The 22,900-nt window shown below is 39.7% G+C and overlaps 11 non-coding genes across 11 annotated transcripts; all 11 read right to left on the bottom strand.

Annotated features, from left to right (window-relative positions):
* Positions 1–2,577: 2,577 nt before the first annotated feature.
* Positions 2,578–2,650, bottom strand: TRNAV-AAC (transfer RNA valine (anticodon AAC)). Its single transcript has one exon. It is a non-coding gene; the product is annotated as a tRNA-Val (tRNA).
* Positions 2,651–4,051: 1,401 nt separating this feature from the next.
* On the bottom strand, positions 4,052–4,124 carry TRNAV-AAC (transfer RNA valine (anticodon AAC)). The gene has a single exon. It is a non-coding gene; the product is annotated as a tRNA-Val (tRNA).
* A 1,401-nt stretch (positions 4,125–5,525) lies between these two features.
* On the bottom strand, positions 5,526–5,598 carry TRNAV-AAC (transfer RNA valine (anticodon AAC)). Its single transcript has one exon. It is a non-coding gene; the product is annotated as a tRNA-Val (tRNA).
* Positions 5,599–7,000: 1,402 nt separating this feature from the next.
* Positions 7,001–7,073, bottom strand: TRNAV-AAC (transfer RNA valine (anticodon AAC)). Its single transcript has one exon. It is a non-coding gene; the product is annotated as a tRNA-Val (tRNA).
* A 1,402-nt stretch (positions 7,074–8,475) lies between these two features.
* On the bottom strand, positions 8,476–8,548 carry TRNAV-AAC (transfer RNA valine (anticodon AAC)). The gene has a single exon. It is a non-coding gene; the product is annotated as a tRNA-Val (tRNA).
* A 1,402-nt stretch (positions 8,549–9,950) lies between these two features.
* On the bottom strand, positions 9,951–10,023 carry TRNAV-AAC (transfer RNA valine (anticodon AAC)). Its single transcript has one exon. It is a non-coding gene; the product is annotated as a tRNA-Val (tRNA).
* A 1,402-nt stretch (positions 10,024–11,425) lies between these two features.
* Positions 11,426–11,498, bottom strand: TRNAV-AAC (transfer RNA valine (anticodon AAC)). The gene has a single exon. It is a non-coding gene; the product is annotated as a tRNA-Val (tRNA).
* A 5,828-nt stretch (positions 11,499–17,326) lies between these two features.
* TRNAF-AAA (transfer RNA phenylalanine (anticodon AAA)) lies at positions 17,327–17,399 on the bottom strand. The gene has a single exon. It is a non-coding gene; the product is annotated as a tRNA-Phe (tRNA).
* A 1,402-nt stretch (positions 17,400–18,801) lies between these two features.
* TRNAV-AAC (transfer RNA valine (anticodon AAC)) lies at positions 18,802–18,874 on the bottom strand. The gene has a single exon. It is a non-coding gene; the product is annotated as a tRNA-Val (tRNA).
* A 1,402-nt stretch (positions 18,875–20,276) lies between these two features.
* On the bottom strand, positions 20,277–20,349 carry TRNAV-AAC (transfer RNA valine (anticodon AAC)). The gene has a single exon. It is a non-coding gene; the product is annotated as a tRNA-Val (tRNA).
* A 1,402-nt stretch (positions 20,350–21,751) lies between these two features.
* Positions 21,752–21,824, bottom strand: TRNAV-AAC (transfer RNA valine (anticodon AAC)). The gene has a single exon. It is a non-coding gene; the product is annotated as a tRNA-Val (tRNA).
* Positions 21,825–22,900: the final 1,076 nt, after the last annotated feature.

Here is a 22,900-nt window from a genome sequence, read left to right as displayed (position 1 = left end):
TAAAATATGGGGTGCCGTTCATTCTGTGTGACATTCAGACATTTTTGTATGTGTCTCACAGTGATTGAAGTGGTTTCCTCACGCTGGGGAGAAGGACAGGGAATATTGTCGTATTTCGTTTTCATAATTTTTTGATCTTTTCATTTGTTTTTTGTTTCATTTAAGTTTTACTCTTTTATTTTTCTGTTGTAGACCTAGTATAGTTACAAGATCAAATTTACTATTGATGTATTGGTATTAAGGAAGATCTGATCTCAACCTGAACACCCATAGTTGACACTACAGTCAACTAGCTATCTCCCATCACTATATGCGGAAGTGCACAGACACTTACACATTTTGAACACAGCACTCCCATTGAGTGACTAGGAGGGAAATAGCCATATGAATCAGTTCTTGCCCACTCATTGGAGCCTTTGGCTGTCAGCGCAACCTCTAAGTTTTCTCATAGCAATATGGCTGGTTTGACAACATAGAAAGACAGTAGTGAGGAAGTGTTGATTATGAGACTGACGCGCTACCTACTGTGCTATCGAGGCCGCTTCACTGTATGCACATAACGTTGAACAATGTTCTTCAATTCTATCTTCACTATTAACTAATTTATAAGAAGATGTTTTGTAATTCATAGTTATGTTTTGCTGCTGCTCTATGGTTAACTAATAAAATTAACCCCTTCCCGCTACAGGATGTAACGGTAATGTCTTGTTCAATTTTAGGCAGGGAGTTACGGCAAGTCACAGATCCCTGTGTCATGACCAAGAACAATGATGAGTGGTTCCTGGCAGAAAAATGGCTTCCGCACACCATTCAATAAAGAAGCTGGGAGGCAATGGTCGCATCCCCTTTCTATGTGTCCCTGAAACCTCATTGACATCATCCCTGTGACTTGTTCCTGAAAGACATAGAGAGGTTAGGTGCCCGACAGGAGCTATTGCTAAGATATACAGGAGGCGTATGGAAATGATTGTTAAATCATATATGAAGGTGGATAGGTAGATGGTGTTGCAATGACATTAAAAGTTCCTGTTGATACAACTATTTACAAGATGTTATATCAATTTTACATCTCACATGTCCTATATAAAAGGAGATCTAACGCTTGTTTCTGCCCAGTTTCGAACTAGGGACCTTTTGCGTGTTAGGCGAATGTGATAACCACTACACTAAAGAAACACCAGCTGTGAGCTTTGTTGACCTCTGCCACTGTAATAGAGAGGGATCCTTACTGACATTTAATGATCTGTATCTGGACTCAAATTGATAAAAGGATTTGATTATTTACAGTGAATGTCTGAGGGTGTTATCCTACACACATCGAGGTATCCAGGGTCCCCATTTCCTAGTACTTCATTAGCGGTCCATCTTGGATGGTTGGTCACTTAGTAAAATCAGAATCCAGAGATAGTCCTTTCCCACCTTGTGTCTCATTATACCACATAGGTGTAGTATGATTGAATTCTGGTATAATTTCCTAAATTATGGGGTGCCGTTCATTCTGTGTGACATTCAGACATTTTTGTATGTGTCTCACAGTGATTAAAGTGGTTTCCTCACGCTGGGGAGAAAGACAGGGAATATTGTCGTATTTCGTTTTCATAATTTTTTGATCTTTTCATTTCTTTTTTGTTTCATTTAAGTTTTACTCTTTTATTATTCCGTTGTAGACCTAGTATATTACAAGATCAAATTTACTATTGATGTATTGGTGTTAAGGAAGATCTGATCTCAACCTGAACACCCATAGTTGACACTACAGTCAACTAGCTATCTCCCATCACTATATGCGGAAGTGCACAGACACTTACACATTTTGAACACAGCACTCCCATTGAGTGACTAGGAGGGAAATAGCCATATGAATCAGTTCTTGCCCACTCATTGGAGCCTTTGGCTGTCAGTGCAACCTCTAAGTCGTCTCATAGCAATATGGCTGGTTTGACAACATAGAAAGACAGTGGTGAGGAAGTGTTGATTAAGAGACTGACGCGCTACCTACTGTGCTAACGAGGCCGCTTCACTGTATGCACATAACGTTGAACAATGTTCTTCAATTCTATCTTCACTATTAACTAATTTATAAGAAGATGTTTTGTAATTTATAGTTATGTTTTGCTGCTGCTCTATGGTTAACTAATAAAATTAACCCCTTCCCGCTACAGGATGTAACGGTAATGTCTTGTTCAATTTTAGGCAGGGAGTTACGGCAAGTCACAGATCCCTGTGTCATGACCAAGAACAATGATGAGTGGTTCCTGGCAGAAAAATGGCTTCCGCACACCATTCAATAAAGAAGCTGGGAGGCAATGGTCGCATCCCCTTTCTATGTGTCCCTGAAACCTCATTGACATCATCCCTGTGACTTGTTCCTGAAAGACATAGAGAGGTTAGGTGCCCGACAGGAGCTATTGCTAAGATATACAGGAGGCGTATGGAAATGATTGTTAAATCATATATGAAGGTGGATAGGTAGATGGTGTTGCAATGACATTAAAAGTTCCTGTTGATACAACTATTTACAAGATGTTATATCAATTTTACAGTTCACATGTCCTATATAAAAGGAAATCTAACACGTGTTTCTGCCCGGTTTTGAACCGGGGACCTTTCGCGTGTTAGGCGAATGTGATAATCACTACACTACAGAAACACCAGCTGTGAACTTTGATGACCTCTGCCACTGTAATAGAGAGGGATCCTTACTGACATTTAATGATCTGTATCTGGACTCAAATTGATAAAAGGATTTGATTATTTACACTGGCTGTCTGAGGGTGTTATCCTACACACATTGAGGTATCCAGGGTCCCCATTTCCTAGTACTTTATTAGGGGTCCATCTTGGATGGTTGGTCACTTAGTAAAATCAGAATCCAGAGATAGTCCTTTCCCACCTTGTGTCTCATTATACCACATAGGTGTAGTATGATTGAATTCTGGTATAATTTCCTAAATTATGGGGTGCCGTTCATTCTGTGTGACATTCAGACATTTTTGTATGTGTCTCACAGTGATTAAAGTGGTTTCCTCACGCTGGGGAGAAGGACAGGGAATATTGTTGTATTTCGTTTTAATAATTTTTTGATCTTTTCATTTGTTTTTTGTTTCATTTAAGTTTTACTCTTTTTTTATTCCGTTGTAGACCTAGTATAGTTACAAGATCAAATTTACTATTGATGTATTGGTGTTAAGGAAGATCTGATCTCAACCTGAACACCCATAGTTGACACTACAGTCAACTAGCTATCTCCCATCACTACATGCGGAAGTGCACAGACACTTACACATTTTGAACACAGCACTCCCATTAAATGACTAGGAGGTAAATAGCCATATGAATCAGTTCTTGCCCACTCATTGGAGCCTTTGGCTGTCAGTGCAACCTCTACGTCGTCTCATAGCAATATGGCTGGTTTGACAACGTAGAAAGACAGTGGTGAGGAAGTGTTGATTATGAGACTGACGCGCTACCTACTGTGCTAACGAGGCCGCTTCACTGTATGCACATAACGTTGAACAATGTTCTTCAATTCTATCTTCACTATTTACTTATTTATAAGAAGATGTTTTCTAATTCTTAGTTATGTTTTGCTGCTGCTCTATGGTTAACTAATAAAATTAACCCCTTCCTGCTACAGAATGTAAAGGTAATGTCTTGTTCAATTTTAGGCAGGGAGTTAGGCAAGTCACAGTTGCCTGTGTCATGACCAAGAACAATGATGAGTGGTTCCTGGCAGAAAAATGGCTTCCGCACACCATTCAATAAAGAAGGTGGGAGGCAATGGTCGCATCCCCTTTCTATGTGTCCCTGAAACCTCATTGACATCATCCCTGTGACTTGTTCCTGAAAGACATAGAGAGGTTAGGTGCCCGACAGGAGCTATTGCTAAGATATACAGGAGGCGTATGGAAATGAATGTTAAATCATATATGAAGGTGGATAGGTAGATGGTGTTGCAATGACATTAAAAGTTCCTGTTGATACAACTATTTACAAGATGTTATATCAATTTTACATCTCACATGTCCTATATAAAAGGAGATCTAACGCTTGTTTCTGCCCAGTTTCGAACTGGGGACCTTTTGCGTGTTAGGCGAATGTGATAACCACTACACTACAGAAACACCAGCTGTGAGCTTTGTTGACCTCTGCCACTGTAATAGAGAGGGATCCTTACTGACATTTAATGATCTGTATCTGGACTCAAATTGATAAAAGGATTTGATTATTTACAGTGACTGTCTGAGGGTGTTATCCTACAGACATCGAGGTATCCAGGGTCCCCATTTCCTAGTACTTCATTAGCGGTCCATCTTGGATGGTTGGTCACTTAGTAAAATCAGAATCCAGAGATAGTCCTTTCCCACCTTGTGTCTCATTATACCACATAGGTGTAGTATGATTGAATTCTGGTATAATTTCCTAAATTATGGGGTGCCGTTCATTCTGTGTGACATTCAGACATTTTTGTATGTGTCTCACAGTGATTAAAGTGGTTTCCTCACGCTGGGGAGAAAGACAGGGAATATTGTCGTATTTCGTTTTCATAATTTTTTGATCTTTTCATTTCTTTTTTGTTTCATTTAAGTTTTACTCTTTTATTATTCCGTTGTAGACCTAGTATAGTTACAAGATCAAATTTACTATTGATGTATTGGTGTTAAGGAAGATCTGATCTCAACCTGAACACCCATAGTTGACACTACAGTCAACTAGCTATCTCCCATCACTATATGCGGAAGTGCACAGACACTTACACATTTTGAACACAGCACTCCCATTGAGTGACTAGGAGGGAAATAGCCATATGAATCAGTTCTTGCCCACTCATTGGAGCCTTTGGCTGTCAGTGCAACCTCTAAGTCGTCTCATAGCAATATGGCTGGTTTGACAACATAGAAAGACAGTGGTGAGGAAGTGTTGATTAAGAGACTGACGCGCTACCTACTGTGCTAACGAGGCCGCTTCACTGTATGCACATAACGTTGAACAATGTTCTTCAATTCTATCTTCACTATTAACTAATTTATAAGAAGATGTTTTGTAATTCATAGTTATGTTTTGCTGCTGCTCTATGGTTAACTAATAAAATTAACCCCTTCCTGCTACAGAATGTAAAGGTAATGTCTTGTTCAATTTTAGGCAGGGAGTTAGGCAAGTCACAGTTGCCTGTGTCATGACCAAGAACAATGATGAGTGGTTCCTGGCAGAAAAATGGCTTCCGCACACCATTCAATAAAGAAGCTGGGAGGCAATGGTCGCATCCCCTTTCTATGTGTCCCTGAAACCTCATTGACATCATCCCTGTGACTTGTTCCTGAAAGACATAGAGAGGTTAGGTGCCCGACAGGAGCTATTGCTAAGATATACAGGAGGCGTATGGAAATGAATGTTAAATCATATATGAAGGTGGATAGGTAGATGGTGTTGCAATGACATTAAAAGTTCCTGTTGATACAACTATTTACAAGATGTTATATCAATTTTACATCTCACATGTCCTATATAAAAGGAGATCTAACGCTTGTTTCTGCCCAGTTTCGAACTGGGGACCTTTTGCGTGTTAGGCGAATGTGATAACCACTACACTACAGAAACACCAGCTGTGAGCTTTGTTGACCTCTGCCACTGTAATAGAGAGGGATCCTTACTGACATTTAATGATCTGTATCTGGACTCAAATTGATAAAAGGATTTGATTATTTACAGTGACTGTCTGAGGGTGTTATCCTACAGACATCGAGGTATCCAGGGTCCCCATTTCCTAGTACTTCATTAGCGGTCCATCTTGGATGGTTGGTCACTTAGTAAAATCAGAATCCAGAGATAGTCCTTTCCCACCTTGTGTCTCATTATACCACATAGGTGTAGTATGATTGAATTCTGGTATAATTTCCTAAATTATGGGGTGCCGTTCATTCTGTGTGACATTCAGACATTTTTGTATGTGTCTCACAGTGATTAAAGTGGTTTCCTCACGCTGGGGAGAAAGACAGGGAATATTGTCGTATTTTGTTTTCATAATTTTTTGATCTTTTCATTTCTTTTTTGTTTCATTTAAGTTTTACTCTTTTATTATTCCGTTGTAGACCTAGTATAGTTACAAGATCAAATTTACTATTGATGTATTGGTGTTAAGGAAGATCTGATCTCAACCTGAACACCCATAGTTGACACTACAGTCAACTAGCTATCTCCCATCACTATATGCGGAAGTGCACAGACACTTACACATTTTGAACACAGCACTCCCATTGAGTGACTAGGAGGGAAATAGCCATATGAATCAGTTCTTGCCCACTCATTGGAGCCTTTGGCTGTCAGTGCAACCTCTAAGTCGTCTCATAGCAATATGGCTGGTTTGACAACATAGAAAGACAGTGGTGAGGAAGTGTTGATTAAGAGACTGACGCGCTACCTACTGTGCTAACGAGGCCGCTTCACTGTATGCACATAACGTTGAACAATGTTCTTCAATTCTATCTTCACTATTAACTAATTTATAAGAAGATGTTTTGTAATTCATAGTTATGTTTTGCTGCTGCTCTATGGTTAACTAATAAAATTAACCCCTTCTCGCTACAGGATGTAACGGTAATGTCTTGTTCAATTTTAGGCAGGGAGTTACGGCAAGTCACAGATCCCTGTGTCATGACCAAGAACAATGATGAGTGGTTCCTGGCAGAAAAATGGCTTCCGCATACCATTCAATAAAGAAGCTGGGAGGCAATGGTCGCATCCCCTTTCTATGTGTCCCTGAAACCTCATTGACATCATCCCTGTGAGTTGTTCCTGAAAGACATAGAGAGGTTAGGTGCCCGACAGGAGCTATTGCTAAGATATACAGGAGGCGTATGGAAATGATTGTTAAATCATATATGAAGGTGGATAGGTAGATGGTGTTGCAATGACATTAAAAGTTCCTGTTGATACAACTATTTACAAGATGTTATATCAATTTTACATCTCACATGTCCTATATAAAAGGAGATCTAACGCTTGTTTCTGCCCAGTTTCGAACTGGGGACCTTTTGCGTGTTAGGCGAATGTGATAACCACTACACTACAGAAACACCAGCTGTGAGCTTTGCTGACCTCTGCCACTGTAATAGAGAGGGATCCTTACTGACATTTAATGATCTGTATCTGGACTCAAATTGATAAAAGGATTTGATTATTTACAGTGACTGTCTGAGGGTGTTATCCTACACACATCGAGGTATCCAGGGTCCCCATTTCCTAGTACTTCATTAGCGGTCCATCTTGGATGGTTGGTCACTTAGTAAAATCAGAATCCAGAGATAGTCCTTTCCCACCTTGTGTCTCATTATACCACATAGGTGTAGTATGATTGAATTCTGGTATAATTTCCTAAATTATGGGGTGCCGTTCATTCTGTGTGACATTCAGACATTTTTGTATGTGTCTCACAGTGATTAAAGTGGTTTCCTCACGCTGGGGAGAAAGACAGGGAATATTGTCGTATTTCGTTTTCATAATTTTTTGATCTTTTCATTTCTTTTTTGTTTCATTTAAGTTTTACTCTTTTATTATTCCGTTGTAGACCTAGTATAGTTACAAGATCAAATTTACTATTGATGTATTGGTGTTAAGGAAGATCTGATCTCAACCTGAACACCCATAGTTGACACTACAGTCAACTAGCTATCTCCCATCACTATATGCGGAAGTGCACAGACACTTACACATTTTGAACACAGCACTCCCATTGAGTGACTAGGAGGGAAATAGCCATATGAATCAGTTCTTGCCCACTCATTGGAGCCTTTGGCTGTCAGTGCAACCTCTAAGTCGTCTCATAGCAATATGGCTGGTTTGACAACATAGAAAGACAGTGGTGAGGAAGTGTTGATTAAGAGACTGACGCGCTACCTACTGTGCTAACGAGGCCGCTTCACTGTATGCACATAACGTTGAACAATGTTCTTCAATTCTATCTTCACTATTAACTAATTTATAAGAAGATGTTTTGTAATTCATAGTTATGTTTTGCTGCTGCTCTATGGTTAACTAATAAAATTAACCCCTTCTCGCTACAGGATGTAACGGTAATGTCTTGTTCAATTTTAGGCAGGGAGTTACGGCAAGTCACAGATCCCTGTGTCATGACCAAGAACAATGATGAGTGGTTCCTGGCAGAAAAATGGCTTCCGCATACCATTCAATAAAGAAGCTGGGAGGCAATGGTCGCATCCCCTTTCTATGTGTCCCTGAAACCTCATTGACATCATCCCTGTGAGTTGTTCCTGAAAGACATAGAGAGGTTAGGTGCCCGACAGGAGCTATTGCTAAGATATACAGGAGGCGTATGGAAATGATTGTTAAATCATATATGAAGGTGGATAGGTAGATGGTGTTGCAATGACATTAAAAGTTCCTGTTGATACAACTATTTACAAGATGTTATATCAATTTTACATCTCACATGTCCTATATAAAAGGAGATCTAACGCTTGTTTCTGCCCAGTTTCGAACTGGGGACCTTTTGCGTGTTAGGCGAATGTGATAACCACTACACTACAGAAACACCAGCTGTGAGCTTTGCTGACCTCTGCCACTGTAATAGAGAGGGATCCTTACTGACATTTAATGATCTGTATCTGGACTCAAATTGATAAAAGGATTTGATTATTTACAGTGACTGTCTGAGGGTGTTATCCTACACACATCGAGGTATCCAGGGTCCCCATTTCCTAGTACTTCATTAGCGGTCCATCTTGGATGGTTGGTCACTTAGTAAAATCAGAATCCAGAGATAGTCCTTTCCCACCTTGTGTCTCATTATACCACATAGGTGTAGTATGATTGAATTCTGGTATAATTTCCTAAATTATGGGGTGCCGTTCATTCTGTGTGACATTCAGACATTTTTGTATGTGTCTCACAGTGATTAAAGTGGTTTCCTCACGCTGGGGAGAAAGACAGGGAATATTGTCGTATTTCGTTTTCATAATTTTTTGATCTTTTGATTTCTTTTTTGTTTCATTTAAGTTTTACTCTTTTATTATTCCGTTGTAGACCTAGTATAGTTACAAGATCAAATTTACTATTGATGTATTGGTGTTAAGGAAGATCTGATCTCAACCTGAACACCCATAGTTGACACTACAGTCAACTAGCTATCTCCCATCACTTTATGCGGAAGTGCACAGACACTTACACATTTTGAACACAGCACTCCCATTGAGTGACTAGGAGGGAAATAGCCATATGAATCAGTTCTTGCCCACTCATTGGAGCCTTTGGCTGTCAGTGCAACCTCTAAGTCGTCTCATAGCAATATGGCTGGTTTGACAACATAGAAAGACAGTGGTGAGGAAGTGTTGATTAAGAGACTGACGCGCTACCTACTGTGCTAACGAGGCCGCTTCACTGTATGCACATAACGTTGAACAATGTTCTTCAATTCTATCTTCACTATTAACTAATTTATAAGAAGATGTTTTGTAATTCATAGTTATGTTTTGCTGCTGCTCTATGGTTAACTAATAAAATTAACCCCTTCCCGCTACAGGATGTAACGGTAATGTCTTGTTCAATTTTAGGCAGGGAGTTACGGCAAGTCACAGATCCCTGTGTCATGACCAAGAACAATGATGAGTGGTTCCTGGCAGAAAAATGGCTTCCGCACACCATTCAATAAAGAAGCTGGGAGGCAATGGTCGCATCCCCTTTCTATGTGTCCCTGAAACCTCATTGACATCATCCCTGTGACTTGTTCCTGAAAGACATAGAGAGGTTAGGTGCCCGACAGGAGCTATTGCTAAGATATACAGGAGGCGTATGGAAATGATTGTTAAATCATATATGAAGGTGGATAGGTAGATGGTGTTGCAATGACATTAAAAGTTCCTGTTGATACAACTATTTACAAGATGTTATATCAATTTTACATCTCACATGTCCTATATAAAAGGAGATCTAACGCTTGTTTCTGCCCAGTTTCGAACTGGGGACCTTTTGCGTGTTAGGCGAATGTGATAACCACTACACTACAGAAACACCAGCTGTGAGCTTTGTTGACCTCTGCCACTGTAATAGAGAGGGATCCTTACTGACATTTAATGATCTGTATCTGGACTCAAATTGATAAAAGGATTTGATTATTTACAGTGACTGTCTGAGGGTGTTATCCTACACACATCGAGGTATCCAGGGTCCCCATTTCCTAGTACTTCATTAGCGGTCCATCTTGGATGGTTGGTCACTTAGTAAAATCAGAATCCAGAGATAGTCCTTTCCCACCTTGTGTCTCATTATACCACATAGGTGTAGTATGATTGAATTCTGGTATAATTTCCTAAATTATGGGGTGCCGTTCATTCTGTGTGACATTCAGACATTTTTGTATGTGTCTCACAGTGATTAAAGTGGTTTCCTCACGCTGGGGAGAAAGACAGGGAATATTGTCGTATTTCATTTTCATAATTTTTTGATCTTTTCATTTCTTTTTTGTTTCATTTAAGTTTTACTCTTTTATTATTCCGTTGTAGACCTAGTATAGTTACAAGATCAAATTTACTATTGATGTATTGGTGTTAAGGAAGATCTGATCTCAACCTGAACACCCATAGTTGACACTACAGTCAACTAGCTATCTCCCATCACTTTATGCGGAAGTGCACAGACACTTACACATTTTGAACACAGCACTCCCATTGAGTGACTAGGAGGGAAATAGCCATATGAATCAGTTCTTGCCCACTCATTGGAGCCTTTGGCTGTCAGTGCAACCTCTAAGTCGTCTCATAGCAATATGGCTGGTTTGACAACATAGAAAGACAGTGGTGAGGAAGTGTTGATTAAGAGACTGACGCGCTACCTACTGTGCTAACGAGGCCGCTTCACTGTATGCACATAACGTTGAACAATGTTCTTCAATTCTATCTTCACTATTAACTAATTTATAAGAAGATGTTTTGTAATTCATAGTTATGTTTTGCTGCTGCTCTATGGTTAACTAATAAAATTAACCCCTTCCCGCTACAGGATGTAACGGTAATGTCTTGTTCAATTTTAGGCAGGGAGTTACGGCAAGTCACAGATCCCTGTGTCATGACCAAGAACAATGATGAGTGGTTCCTGGCAGAAAAATGGCTTCCGCACACCATTCAATAAAGAAGCTGGGAGGCAATGGTCGCATCCCCTTTCTATGTGTCCCTGAAACCTCATTGACATCATCCCTGTGACTTGTTCCTGAAAGACATAGAGAGGTTAGGTGCCCGACAGGAGCTATTGCTAAGATATACAGGAGGCGTATGGAAATGATTGTTAAATCATATATGAAGGTGGATAGGTAGATGGTGTTGCAATGACATTAAAAGTTCCTGTTGATACAACTATTTACAAGATGTTATATCAATTTTACATCTCACATGTCCTATATAAAAGGAGATCTAACGCTTGTTTCTGCCCAGTTTCGAACTGGGGACCTTTTGCGTGTTAGGCGAATGTGATAACCACTACACTACAGAAACACCAGCTGTGAGCTTTGTTGACCTCTGCCACTGTAATAGAGAGGGATCCTTACTGACATTTAATGATCTGTATCTGGACTCAAATTGATAAAAGGATTTGATTATTTACAGTGACTGTCTGAGGGTGTTATCCTACACACATCGAGGTATCCAGGGTCCCCATTTCCTAGTACTTCATTAGCGGTCCATCTTGGATGGTTGGTCACTTAGTAAAATCAGAATCCAGAGATAGTCCTTTCCCACCTTGTGTCTCATTATACCACATAGGTGTAGTATGATTGAATTCTGGTATAATTTCCTAAATTATGGGGTGCCGTTCATTCTGTGTGACATTCAGACATTTTTGTATGTGTCTCACAGTGATTAAAGTGGTTTCCTCACGCTGGGGAGAAAGACAGGGAATATTGTCGTATTTCATTTTCATAATTTTTTGATCTTTTCATTTCTTTTTTGTTTCATTTAAGTTTTACTCTTTTATTATTCCGTTGTAGACCTAGTATAGTTACAAGATCAAATTTACTATTGATGTATTGGTGTTAAGGAAGATCTGATCTCAACCTGAACACCCATAGTTGACACTACAGTCAACTAGCTATCTCCCATCACTTTATGCGGAAGTGCACAGACACTTACACATTTTGAACACAGCACTCCCATTGAGTGACTAGGAGGGAAATAGCCATATGAATCAGTTCTTGCCCACTCATTGGAGCCTTTGGCTGTCAGTGCAACCTCTAAGTCGTCTCATAGCAATATGGCTGGTTTGACAACATAGAAAGACAGTGGTGAGGAAGTGTTGATTAAGAGACTGACGCGCTACCTACTGTGCTAACGAGGCCGCTTCACTGTATGCACATAACGTTGAACAATGTTCTTCAATTCTATCTTCACTATTAACTAATTTATAAGAAGATGTTTTGTAATTCATAGTTATGTTTTGCTGCTGCTCTATGGTTAACTAATAAAATTAACCCCTTCCCGCTACAGGATGTAACGGTAATGTCTTGTTCAATTTTAGGCAGGGAGTTACGGCAAGTCACAGATCCCTGTGTCATGACCAAGAACAATGATGAGTGGTTCCTGGCAGAAAAATGGCTTCCGCACACCATTCAATAAAGAAGCTGGGAGGCAATGGTCGCATCCCCTTTCTATGTGTCCCTGAAACCTCATTGACATCATCCCTGTGACTTGTTCCTGAAAGACATAGAGAGGTTAGGTGCCCGACAGGAGCTATTGCTAAGATATACAGGAGGCGTATGGAAATGATTGTTAAATCATATATGAAGGTGGATAGGTAGATGGTGTTGCAATGACATTAAAAGTTCCTGTTGATACAACTATTTACAAGATGTTATATCAATTTTACATCTCACATGTCCTATATAAAAGGAGATCTAACGCTTGTTTCTGCCCAGTTTCGAAATGGGGACCTTTTGCGTGTTAGGCGAATGTGATAACCACTACACTACAGAAACACCAGCTGTGAGCTTTGTTGACCTCTGCCACTGTAATAGAGAGGGATCCTTACTGACATTTAATGATCTGTATCTGGACTCAAATTGATAAAAGGATTTGATTATTTACAGTGACTGTCTGAGGGTGTTATCCTACACACATCGAGGTATCCAGGGTCCCCATTTCCTAGTACTTCATTAGCGGTCCATCTTGGATGGTTGGTCACTTAGTAAAATCAGAATCCAGAGATAGTCCTTTCCCACCTTGTGTCTCATTATACCACATAGGTGTAGTATGATTGAATTCTGGTATAATTTCCTAAATTATGGGGTGCCGTTCATTCTGTGTGACATTCAGACATTTTTGTATGTGTCTCACAGTGATTAAAGTGGTTTCCTCACGCTGGGGAGAAGGACAGGGAATATTGTCGTATTTCGTTTTCATAATTTCTTGATCTTTTCATTTGTTTTTTGTTTCATTTAAGTTTTACTCTTTTATTATTCCGTTGTAAACCTAGTATAGTTACAAGATCAAATTTACTATTGATGTATTGGTGTTAAGGAAGATCTGATCTCAACCTGAACACCCATAATTGACACTACAGTCAACTAGCTATCTCCCATCACTATATGTGGAAGTGCACAGACACTTACACATTTTGAACACAGCACTCCCATTGAGTGACTAGGAGGGAAATAGCCATATGAATCAGTTCTTGCCCACTCATTGGAGCCTTTGGCTGTCAGTGCAACCTCTAAGTCGTCTCATAGCAATATGGCTGGTTTGACAACATAGAAAGACAGTGGTGAGGAAGTGTTGATTATGAGACTGACGCGCTACCTACTGTGCTAACGAGGCCGCTTCACTGTATGCACATAACATTGAACAATGTTCTTCAATTCTATCTTCACTATTAACTAATTTATAAGAAGATGTTTTGTAATTCATAGTTATGTTTTGCTGCTGCTCTATGGTTAACTAATAAAATTAACCCCTTCCCGCTACAGGATGTAACGGTAATGTCTTGTTCAATTTTAGGCAGGGAGTTACGGCAAGCCACAGATCCCTGTGTCATGACCAAGAACAATGATGAGTGGTTCCTGGCAGATAAATGGCTTCCGCACACCATTCAATAAAGAAGCTGGGATGCAATGGTCACATCCCCTTTCTATGTCTCCCTGAAACCTCATTGACATCATCCCTGTGACTTGTTCCTGAAAGACATAGAGAGGTTAGGTGCCCGACAGGAGCTATTGCTAAGATATACAGGAGGCGTGTGGAAATGATTGTTAAATCATATATGAAGGTGGATAGGTAGATGGTGTTGCAATGACATTAAAAGTTCCTGTTGATACAACTATTTACAAGATGTTATATCAATTTTACATCTCACATGTCCTATATAAAAGGAAATCTACCGCTTGTTTCTGCCTGGTTTCGAACTGGGGACCTTTCGTGTGTTAGGTGAATGTGATAACCACTACACTACAGAAACACCAGCTGTGAGCTTTGTTGACCTCTGACACTGTAATAGAGAGGGATCCTTACTGACATTTAATGATCAGTATCTGGACTCAAATTGATAAAAGGATTTGATTATTTACACTGACTGTCTGAGGGTGTTATCCTACACACATCGAGGTATCCAGGGTCCCCATTTCCTAGTACTTCATTAGGGGTCCATCTTGGATGGTTGGTCACTTAGTAAAATCAGAATCCAGAGATAGTCCTTTCCCACCTTGTGTCTCATTATACCACATAGGTGTAGTATGAATGAATTCTGGTATAATTTCCTAAATTATGGGGTTCCGTTCATTCTGTGTGACATTCAGACATTTTTGTATGTGTCTCACAGTGATTAAAGTGGTTTCCTCACGCTGGGGAGAAGGACAGGGAATATTGTCGTATTTCGTTTTCATAATTTCTTGATCTTTTCATTTGTTTTTTGTTTCATTTAAGTTTTACTCTTTTATTATTCCGTTGTAAACTTAGTATAGTTACAAGATCAAATTTACTATTGATGTATTGGTGTTAAGGAAGATCTGATCTCAACCTGAACACCCATAGTTGACACTACAGTCAACTAGCTATCTCCCATCACTATATGCGGAAGTGCACAGACACTTACACATTTTGAACACAGCACTCCAATTGAGTGACTAGAAAGGAAATAGCCATATGAATCAGTTCTTGCCCACTCATTTGGAGCCTTTGGCTGTCAGTGCAACCTCTAAGTGGTCTCATAGCAATATGGCTGGTTTGACAACATAGAAAGACAGTGGTAAGGAGGTGTTGATTATGAGACTGACGCGCTACCTACTGTGCTAACGAGGCCGCTTCACTGTATGCACATAACATTGAACAATGTTCTTCACTTCTATCTTCACTATTAACTAATTTATAAGAAGATGTTTTCTAATTCATAGTTATGTTTTGCTGCTGCTCTATGGTTAACTAATAAAATTAACCCCTTCCCGCTACAGGATGTAACGGTAATGTCTTGTTCAATTTTAGGCAGGGAGTTACGGCAAGTCACAGATCCCTGTGTCATGACCAAGAACAATGATGAGTGGTTCCTGGCAGATAAATGGCTTCCGCACACCATTCAATAAAGAAGCTGGGATGCAATGGTCGCATCCCCTTCCTATGTCTCCCTGAAACCTCATTGACATCATCCCTGTGACTTTTTCCTGAAAGACATAGAGAGATTAGGTGCCCGACAGGAGCTATTGCTAATATATAAAGGAGGCGTATGGAAATGATTGTTAAATCATATATGAAGGTGGATAGGTAGATGGTGTTGCAATGACATTAAAAGTTCCTATTGATACAACTATTTACAAGATGTTATATCAATCTTACATCTCACATGTCCTATATAAAAGGAGATCTAGCGCTTGTTTCTGCCCGGTTTCGAAACGGGGACCTTTTGCGTGTTAGGTGAATGTGATAACCACTACACTACAGAAACACCAGCTGTGAGCTTTGTTGACCTCTGCCACTGTAATAGAGAGGTATCCTTACTGACATTTAATGATCTGTATCTGGACTCAAATTGATAAAAGGATTTGATTATTTACACTGACTGTCTGAGGGTGTTATCCTACACACATCGAGGTATCCAGGGTCCCCATTTCCTAGTACTTCATTAGGGGTCCATCTTGGATGGTTGGTCACTTAGTAAAATCAGAATCCAGAGATAGTCCTTTCCCACCTTGTGTCTCATTATACCACATAGGTGTAGTATGATTGAATTCTGGTATAATTTCCTAAATTATGGGGTGCCGTTCATTCTGTGTGACATTCAGACATTTTTGTATGTGTCTCACAGTGATTAAAGTGGTTTCCTCATGCTGGGGAGAAGGACAGGGAATATTGTCGTATTTCGTTTTCATAATTTTTTGATCTTTTCATTTGTTTTTTGTTTCATTTAAGTTTTACTCTTTTATTATTCTGTTGTAGACCTAGTATAGTTACAAGATCAAATTTACTATTGATGTATTGGTGTTAAGGAAGATCTGATCTCAACCTGAACACCCATAGTTGACACTACAGTCAACTAGCTATCTCCCATCACTATATGCGGAAGTGCACAGACACTTACACATTTTGAACACAGCACTCCCATTGAGTGACTAGGAGGGAAATAGCCATATGAATCAGTACTTGCCCACTCATTGGAGCCTTTGGCTGTCAGTGCAACCTCTAAGTTGTCTCATAGCAATATGGCTGGTTTGACAACATAGAAAGACAGTGGTGAGGAAGTGTTGATTATGAGACTGACGCGCTACCTACTGTGCTAACGAGGCCGCTTCACTGTATGCACATAACGTTGAACAATGTTTTTCAATTCTATCTTCACTATTAACTAATTTATAAGAAGATGTTTTCTAATTCATAGTTATGTTTTGCTGCTGCTCTATGGTTAACTAATAAAATTAACCCCTTCCCGCTACAGGATGTATTGGTAATGTCTTGTTCAATTTTAGGCAGGGAGTTACGGCAAGTCACAGATCCCTGTGTCATGACCAAGAACAATGATGAGTTGTTCCTGGCAGATAAATGACTTCCGCGCACCATTCAATAAAGAAGCTGGGATGCAATGGTCTCATCCCCTTTCTATGTCTCCCTGAAACCTCATTGACATCATCCCTGTGACTTGTTCCTGAAAGACATAGAGAGGTTAGGTGCCTGACAGGAGCTATTGCTAAGATATACAGGAGACATATGGAAATGATTGTTAAATCATATATGAAGGTGGATAGGTAGATGGTGTTGCAATGACATTAAAAGTTCCTGTTGATACAACTATTTACAAGATGTTATATCAATTTTACATCTCACATGTCCTATATAAAAGGAGATCTAATGCTTGTTTCTGCCTGGTTTTAAACCGGGGACCTTTCGCATTTTAGGCGAATGTGATAACCACTACACTACAGAAACACCAGCTGTGAGCTTTGTTGACCTCTGCCACTGTAATAGAGAGGGATCCTTACTGACATTTAATGATCTGTATCTGGACTCAAATTGATAAAAGGATTTGATTATTTACACTGACTGTCTGAGGGTGTTATATTACACACATCGAAGTATCCAGGGTCCCCATTTCCTAGTACTTCATTAGGGGTCCATCTTGGATGGTTGGTCACTTAGTAAAATCAGAATCCAGAGATAGTCCTTTCCCACCTTGTGTCTCATTATACCACATAGGTGTAGTATGATTGAATTCTGGTATAATTTCCTAAATTATGGGGTGCCGTTCATTCTGTGTGACATTCAGACATTTTTGTATGTGTCTCACAGTGATTAAAGTGGTTTCCTCACGCTGGGGAGAAGGACAGGGAATATTGTCGTATTTCGTTTTCATAATTTTTTGATCTTTTCATTTGTTTTTTGTTTCATTTAAGTTTTACTCTTTTATTATTCCGTTGTAGACCTAGTATAGTTACAAGATCAAATTTACTATTGATGTATTGGTGTTAAGGAAGATCTGATCTCAACCTGAACACCCATAGTTGACACTACAGTCAACTAGCTATCTCCCATCACTATATGCGGAAGTGCACAGACACTTACACATTTTGAACACAGCACTCATATTGAGTGACTAGGAGGGAAATAGCCATATGAATCAGTTCTTGCCCACTCATTGGAGCCTTTGGCTGTCAGTGCAACCTCTACGTCGTCTCTTAGCAATATGGCTGGTTTGACAACATAGAAAGACAGTGGTGAGGAAGTGTTGATTATGAGACTGACGCGCTACCTACTGTGCTAACGAGGCCGCTTCACTGTATGCACATAACGTTGAACAATGTTCTTCAATTCTATCTTCACTATTAACTAATTTATAAGAAGATGTTTTGTAATTCATATTTATGTTTTGCTGCTGCTCTATGGTTAACTAATAAAATTAACCCCTTCCTGCTACAGGATGTAACGGTAATGTCTTGTTCAATTTTAGGCAGGGAGTTACGGCAAGTCACAGATCCCTGTGTCATGACCAAGAACAATGATGAGTGGTTCCTGGCAGATAAATGGCTTCCGCACACCATTCAATAAAGAAGCTGGGATGCAATGGTCGCATCCCCTTTCTATGTCTCCCTGAAACCTCATTGACATCATCCCTGTGACTTGTTCCTGAAAGACATAGAGAGGTTAGGTGCCCGACAGGAGCTATTGCTAAGATATACAGGAGGCGTATGGAAATGATTGTTAAATCATATATGAAGGTGGATAGGTAGATGGTGTTGTAATGACATTAAAAGTTCCTGTTGATACAACTATTTACAAGATGTAATATCAATTTTACATCTCACATGTCCTATATAAAAGGAGATCTAATGCTTGTTTCCGCCCGGTTTTGAACCAGGGACCTTTCGCGTGTTAGGCGAATGTGATAACCACTACACTACAGAAACACCAGCTGTGTGCTTTGGTGACCTCTGCCACTGTAATAGAGAGGGATCCTTACTGACATTTAATGATCTGTATCTGGACTCAAATTGATAAAAGGATTTGATTATTTACACTGACTGTCTGAGGGTGTTATCATACACACATCGAAGTATCCAGGGTCCCCATTTCCTAGTACTTCATTAGGGGTCCATCTTGGATGGTTGGTCACTTAGTAAAATCAGAATCCAGAGATAGTCCTTTCCCACCTTGTGTCTCATTATACCACATAGGTTTAGTATGATTGAATTCTGGTATAATTTCCTAAATTATGGGGTGCCGTTCATTCTGTGTGACATTCAGACATTTTTGTATGTGTCTCACAGTGATTAAAGTGGTTTCCTCACGCTGGGGAGAAGGACAGGGAATATTGTCGTATTTCGTTTTCATAATTTTTTGATCTTTTCATTTGTTTTTTGTTTCATTTAAGTTTTACTCTTTTATTATTCCGTTGTAGACCTAGTATAGTTACAAGATCAAATTTACTATTGATGTATTGGTGTTAAGGAAGATCTGATCTCAACCTGAACACCCATAGTTGACACTACAGTCAACTAGCTATCTCCCATCACTATATGCGGAAGTGCACAGACACTTACACATTTTGAACACAGCACTCCCATTGAGTGACTAGGAGGGAAATAGCCATATGAATCAGTTCTTGCCCACTCATTGAAGCCTTTGGCTGTCAGTGCAACCTCTAAGTCGTCTCTTAGCAATATGGCTGGTTTGACAACATAGAAAGACAGTGGTGAGGAAGTGTTGATTATGAGACTGACGCGCTACCTACTGTGCTAACGAGGCCGCTTCACTGTATGCACATAACGTTGAACAATGTTCTTCAATTCTATCTTCACTATTAACTAATTTATAAGAAGATGTTTTCTAATTCATATTTATGTTTTGCTGCTGCTCTATGGTTAACTAATAAAATTAACCCCTTCCTGCTACAGGATGTAACGGTAATGTCTTGTTCAATTTTAGGCAGGGAGTTACGGCAAGTCACAGATCCCTGTGTCATGACCAAGAACAATGATGAGTGGTTCCTGGCAGATAAATGGCTTCCGCACACCATTCAATAAAGAAGCTGGGATGCAATGGTCGCATCCCCTTTCTATGTCTCCCTGAAACCTCATTGACATCATCCCTGTGACTTGTTCCTGAAAGACATAGAGAGGTTAGGTGCCCGACAGGAGCTATTGCTAAGATATACAGGAGGCGTATGGAAATGATTGTTAAATCATATATGAAGGTGGATAGGTAGATGGTGTTGTAATGACATTAAAAGTTCCTGTTGATACAACTATTTACAAGATGTAATATCAATTTTACATCTCACATGTCCTATATAAAAGGAGATCTAATGCTTGTTTCCGCCCGGTTTTGAACCAGGGACCTTTCGCGTGTTAGGCGAATGTGATAACCACTACACTACAGAAACACCAGCTGTGTGCTTTGGTGACCTCTGCCACTGTAATAGAGAGGGATCCTTACTGACATTTAATGATCTGTATCTGGACTCAAATTGATAAAAGGATTTGATTATTTACACTGACTGTCTGAGGGTGTTATCATACACACATCGAAGTATCCAGGGTCCCCATTTCCTAGTACTTCATTAGGGGTCCATCTTGGATGGTTGGTCACTTAGTAAAATCAGAATCCAGAGATAGTCCTTTCCCACCTTGTGTCTCATTATACCACATAGGTTTAGTATGATTGAATTCTGGTATAATTTCCTAAATTATGGGGTGCCGTTCATTCTGTGTGACATTCAGACATTTTTGTATGTGTCTCACAGTGATTAAAGTGGTTTCCTCACGCTGGGGAGAAGGACAGGGAATATTGTCGTATTTCGTTTTCATAATTTTTTGATCTTTTCATTTGTTTTTTGTTTCATTTAAGTTTTACTCTTTTATTATTCCGTTGTAGACCTAGTATAGTTACAAGATCAAATTTACTATTGATGTATTGGTGTTAAGGAAGATCTGATCTCAACCTGAACACCCATAGTTGACACTACAGTCAACTAGCTATCTCCCATCACTATATGCGGAAGTGCACAGACACTTACACATTTTGAACACAGCACTCCCATTGAGTGACTAGGAGGGAAATAGCCATATGAATCAGTTCTTGCCCACTCATTGAAGCCTTTGGCTGTCAGTGCAACCTCTACGTCGTCTCTTAGCAATATGGCTGGTTTGACAACATAGAAAGACAGTGGTGAGGAAGTGTTGATTATGAGACTGACGCGCTACCTACTGTGCTAACGAGGCCGCTTCACTGTATGCACATAACGTTGAACAATGTTCTTCAATTCTATCTTCACTATTAACTAATTTATAAGAAGATGTTTTCTAATTCATATTTATGTTTTGCTGCTGCTCTATGGTTAACTAATAAAATTAACCCCTTCCTGCTACAGGATGTAACGGTAATGTCTTGTTCAATTTTAGGCAGGGAGTTACGGCAAGTCACAGATCCCTGTGTCATGACCAAGAACAATGATGAGTGGTTCCTGGCAGATAAATGGCTTCCGCACACCATTCAATAAAGAAGCTGGGATGCAATGGTCGCATCCCCTTTCTATGTCTCCCTGAAACCTCATTGACATCATCCCTGTGACTTGTTCCTGAAAGACATAGAGAGGTTAGGTGCCCGACAGGAGCTATTGCTAAGATATACAGGAGGCGTATGGAAATGATTGTTAAATCATATATGAAGGTGGATAGGTAGATGGTGTTGTAATGACATTAAAAGTTCCTGTTGATACAACTATTTACAAGATGTAATATCAATTTTACATCTCACATGTCCTATATAAAAGGAGATCTAATGCTTGTTTCCGCCCGGTTTTGAACCAGGGACCTTTCGCGTGTTAGGCGAATGCGATAACCACTACACTACAGAAACACCAGCTGTGTGCTTTGGTGACCTCTGCCACTGTAATAGAAAGTGATCCTTACTGACATTTAATGATCTGTATCTGGACTCAAATTGATAAAAGGATTTGATTATTTACACTGACTGTCTGAGGGTGTTATCATACACACATCGAAGTATCCAGGGTCCCCATTTCCTAGTACTTCATTAGGGGTCCATCTTGGATGTTTGGTCACTTAGTAAAATCAGAATCCAGAGATAGTCCTTTCCCACCTTGTGTCTCATTATACCACATAGGTGTAGTATGATTGAATTCTAGTATAATTTCCTAAATTATGGGGTGCCGTTCATTCTGTGTGACATTCAGACATTTTTGGATGTGTCTCACAGTGATTAAAGTGGTTTCCTCACGCTGGGGAGAAGGACAGGGAATATTGTCGTATTTCGTTTTCATAATTTTTTGATCTTTTCATTTGTTTTTTGTTTCATTTAAGTTTTACTCTTTTATTATTCCGTTGTAGACCTAGTATAGTTACAAGATCAAATTTACTATTGATGTATTGGTGTTAAGGAAGATCTGATCTCAACCTGAACACCCATAGTTGACACTACAGTCAACTAGCTATCTCCCATCACTATATGCGGAAGTGCACAGACACTTACACATTTTGAACACAGCACTCCCATTGAGTGACTAGAAAGGAAATAGCCATATGAATCAGTTCTTGCCCACTCATTGGAGCCTTTGGCTGTCAGTGCAACCTCTAAGTGGTCTCATAGCAATATGGCTGGTTTGACAACATAGAAAGACAGTGGTAAGGAGGTGTTGATTATGAGACTGACGCGCTACCTACTGTGCTAACGAGGCCGCTTCACTGTATGCACATAACATTGAACAATGTTCTTCAATTCTATCTTCACTATTAACTAATTTATAAGAAGATGTTTTCTAATTCATAGTTATGTTTTGCTGCTGCTCTATGGTTAACTAATAAAATTAACCCCTTCCCGCTACAGGATGTAACGGTAATGTCTTGTTCAATTTTAGGCAGGGAGTTACGGCAAGTCACAGATCCCTGTGTCATGACCAAGAACAATGATGAGTG

The sequence above is a fragment of the Mixophyes fleayi genome (genome assembly GCF_038048845.1).
Source record: "Mixophyes fleayi isolate aMixFle1 chromosome 4 unlocalized genomic scaffold, aMixFle1.hap1 SUPER_4_unloc_5, whole genome shotgun sequence".
NCBI classification, from domain to species: domain Eukaryota; kingdom Metazoa; phylum Chordata; class Amphibia; order Anura; family Limnodynastidae; genus Mixophyes; species Mixophyes fleayi.
The sequence above is the reverse complement of the archived record's forward strand: the minus strand, read 5'-3'. Positions and strand labels throughout refer to the sequence as shown.